Source organism: Anopheles funestus (assembly GCF_943734845.2).
Source record: "Anopheles funestus chromosome X unlocalized genomic scaffold, idAnoFuneDA-416_04 X_unloc_24, whole genome shotgun sequence".
Taxonomy (NCBI): Eukaryota; Metazoa; Arthropoda; class Insecta; order Diptera; family Culicidae; genus Anopheles; species Anopheles funestus.
In genome coordinates, this window is record NW_026045148.1 from 217,501 (window position 1) to 222,152 (window position 4,652).

Here is a 4,652-nt window from a genome sequence, read left to right on the forward strand (position 1 = left end):
TCCATGTTATAATTGCAAGTCCATATCCACTTTATAGGTTAAAGTCATAAGTTGTGATTGCACAACCATACTTCATAAGAGTTTAATAACTCTTCAACTAACTTTCGTTCTGGTGTCTTGGTATCAAATCGCATAAGACACAAGATTCTACTGGCCAAATAGAATCTAGCACATTGGTTAACCTGGCGCCGCAGTCAACTCATGTGCTTGGATCGGATCGAGCTATTGAGTATTGGGCCTGCATACTCGCTCATCCGTATCCTTTGCGTACCGCCCCATGGCCCTTGTATGTCTGCACCACAGTTCCTGTTCGTTCCGTGCCTATGGCCGGATACGTATTGCACATCGGTATACCTGTCGCTAATCAGGCAACTCGTGTGCGTGGATTGGATCGAGCTCATGGGGTGTGTAGAGATTCCATGTTATAATTGCAAGTCCATATCCACTTTATAGGTTAAAGTCATAAGTTGTGATTGCACAACCATACTTCATAAGAGTTTAATAACTCTTCAACTAACTTTCGTTCTGGTGTCTTGGTATCAAATCGCATAAGACACAAGATTCTACTGGCCAAATAGAATCTAGCACATTGGTTAACCTGACGCCGCAGTCAACTCATGTGCTTGGATCGGATCGAGCTATTGAGTATTGGGCCTGCATACTCGCTCATCCGTATCCTTTGTGTACCGCCCCATGGCCCCGTCCTTAGAGTTAATGACTAATAGGCTTAACTCTTGTTTGTCTGCACCACAGTTCCCGTTCGTTCCGTGCCGTAGCCGGATACGTATTGCACAGTAGTAGACACCGTAATCTGACGTATCTAACACACCACTATTGTAACTCGTCGTCCAAGGACCTTTCAAGTGCCTGATGGCCAGGGGAGCTCTTACACGGCACGGAGACACAGTGATGCTCGCCCATCAAAGTGTACAACGATCGAGTTTGCTTAAGTGTCTGGGTACCTACACACCAGACACAATGCAATGGCCATGGATCCACACAAGGCACATCACATGCAGAAAGCTTCACCAGATTATGACACATACCACACTCTTGTAACTCGTCGTCGAAGGGGCGTTCAAAGTGCCTTACGGCTAGGGGAGATCTAGCACGGCACGGAGACACAGTGATGGTTGCCCATCAAAGTGTACAACGATCGAGTTTGCTTTCCGCGCAAGCGTTCTAAGTGTCTGGGTACCTACACACCAGACACAATGCAATGGCCACGGATCCACACAAGGCACATCACATGCAGAAAGCTTCACCAGATTCTGACACATACCACACTCTTGTAACTCGTCGTCGAAGGGGCGTTCAAAGTGCCTTACGGCTAGGGGGGATCTAGCACGGCACGGAGACACAGTGATGGTCACCCATCAAAGTGTACAACGATCGAGTTTGCTTTCCGCGCAAGCGTTCTAAGTGTCTGGGTATCTAAGCACCAGACACAATGCAATGGCCACGGATCCACACAAGGCACATCACATGCAGAAAGCTTCACCAGATTCTGACACATACCACACTCTTGTAACTCGTCGTCGAAGGGGCGTTCAAAGTGCCTTACGGCTAGGGGGGATCTAGCACGGCACGGAGACACAGTGATGGTCACCCATCAAAGTGTACAACGAACGAGTTGGCTTTCAACAAATTCTGACACATAGCAAGCGAGCGACCGAGCTACACCGAAGGCAGCCCATGGTTGGTCACTCGCGGACGATCATCAGTAATGATCCTTCCGCAGGTTCACCTACGGAAACCTTGTTACGACTTTTACTTCCTCTAAATCATCAAGTTCGGTCAACTTCAGCCATGCCAGCTGCAGCTCACGAAGGAACCGCGGAAGGTAAGCCTCCAGAAACCTCACTAAATAATCCATCGGTAGTAGCGACGGGCGGTGTGTACAAAGGGCAGGGACGTAATCAGCACTAGCTAATGACTAGTGCTTACTAGAAATTCCAGGTTCATGGGGACCGTTGCAGTCCCCAATCCCGACTAGATGGGCATTTTAGTGATTTCCCGTTCCTCTCGGAATGGGGGCGCCTATTGGCGAGAACACGCTGCGACCCACATTGTAGCACGCGTGCAGCCCAGAACATCTAAGGGCATCACGGACCTGTTATCGCTCATTCTCAGCTTGCTAAACACAAGTTGTCCCGCTAAGCAGGGCAAACGTAGCCGACGACCGCCCGTGAAGGCGCCGCCCGGCTGTAACGTCAGGTGCGCCCGGAGGCGCACTGCTGACAGCGTTCTAGTTAGCATGTTTGAGTCACGTTCGTTATCGGAATTAACCAGACAAATCATTCCACGAACTAAGAACGGCCATGCACCACTACCCTTAAATTTGAGAAAGAGCTATCAATCTGTCTTACCTCGATAAGTTTGGACCTGGTAAATTTTCCCGTGTTGAGTCAAATTAAGCCGCAAGCTCCACTTCTTGTGGTGCCCTTCCGTCAATTCCTTTAAGTTTCAACTTTGCAACCATACTTCCCCCGGAACCCGATTTTGGTTTCCCGGAAGCGACTGAGAGCACCGAATAGGGGTAGCGTCTCCCAATTGCTAATTGGCATCGTTTACGGTTAGAACTAGGGCGGTATCTAATCGCCTTCGATCCTCTAACTTTCGTTCTTGATTAAAGAAAGCATCCATGGCAAACGCTTTCGCTTCAGTTGGTCCTACGACGGTCTACGAATTTCACCTCTCGCGCCGTAATACCAATGCCCCCAACTACTTCTGTTAATCATTACCTCTAGGTTTCTGACAAACCAACGAAATCGTATAAACCGAGGTCATATTCCATTATTCCATGCAAGATTATTCTCGGCCAACGCCAACCCCACGGGGGGGCCGGACGCTTTGTCTTAGCCTGCTTTGAGCACTCTAATTTGTTCAAGGTAAATGTGAGTATCTTGAGCACCATGAGGAGCCCGTGCCGGAGTTAACCGGTAGCACGGTACTCGTTCACAGAGTAACGCCCAAGTACACCATTGTGAGTCGCAGCCGTGAGCGCGCGCACGAACGGCCCCGGCGTGTAACCGGGCGCCCGTGGCGGTCACGTGTCTGGACGGGCAATCAACTTCGAACGTTTTAACCGCAACAACTTTAATATACGCTAGTGGAGCTGGAATTACCGCGGCTGCTGGCACCAGACTTGCCCTCCACTTGATCCTTGTTGAAGGATTTATACTCAACTCATTCCAATTATGGACCATCGTTAGAGAGGTCCATATTGTTATTTCTCGTCACTACCTCCCCGTACTGGGATTGGGTAATTTACGCGCCTGCTGCCTTCCTTGGATGTGGTAGCCATTTCTCAGGCTCCCTCTCCGGAATCGAACCCTGATTCCCCGTTACCCGTCGCAACCATGGTAGTCCTCTACACTACCATCAATAGTTGATAGGGCAGACATTTGAAAGATCTGTCGTCAGTCGACAAGCGACCATACGATCTGCGTCCTTATCCAGACTTCAACTCAAGCCGCCCGGAGGCGATTGGTTTAACTAATAAGTGCACCAGTTCAGCTACCCGCGAGGGCAACAGTCCCGGCATGTTGCATGTATTAGCTCTGGATTTTCCACAGTTATCCAAGTAACTAGTGGTAGGATGATCTTGTGAATTATAGCTGTTATACTGAGCCTTATGCGGTTTCACATTCATTTATGTTTGTACTTAGACATGCATGGCTTAACCTTTGAGACAAGCGTATATTACTGGTAGGATCAACCAGAATTCGTTCCACTACAGACACACACTCGCTTAGTGGAAAATAAATTTCCACACAACTCTCTCTCTCTAGAACCATATGGAATGGCTCTTTGGTGTTGGGTAAGGCACCAATTTGTTGGGGTGTAACGGTCACCACCAACTTTAAGTTTGTTAGGGCACAACGGAAACCACTAACTAAACTTTAGGAAACTAAATTTCCTCACACATTATCTCTCACCATATTAGCACTAGGTGCTATCCACGATTGTACAACGTTTCAACTCTTGAATCGACCGTAGGGCCGCGGAATTGCTTCCGGGCCCCTATTCTCGCTATTAATTGTTCATCTCTTTCAATACATCGAGTTCGTTCCATTGGGTAGTTCGCATGGCGAACGTTTTGATGCAGCCCCCTGGGGGACCACGGCACTTTACACCGGGTATGGTGTATGCGCAACCTACAGATAACAATAAACCCCTTATGCGTGTGTAAACCGATGTTGGGCTGCTCAACATCTTTCATGGTTACATCACTTGCACCAGAACCCACGGTGCCGATTTGGTAATATGTTGTACATTTACTCTCAAGATGTACGCTTCGGCCCCTTATTCAGGGGCTCAAGCTATTACCAGCAAGAACAATCCTCATCCAGACTTGAACTCGAAACACCCGCAGGCGAACGGTTTAACTAATAAGTGCACCAGTCTTGAATCCATGCGTCGGTGGAAACAATGCCGGCGTGTTGCATGTATTAGCTCTGAACTTAGCGAGTGATTGCCTTGCAGCTGTCATACTGAGCGTAGAGCGTGATTATCGCTCACTTGAACCATGTTGAATGGCTCTTTGGTGTAGGGTAAGGCACCAATTTGTTGGGGCGTAACGGTCACCACCAACTTAAGACTTGCTTATAGGTATTTCAACGTTTTCAACTCTTTAATCGACCGTGTTT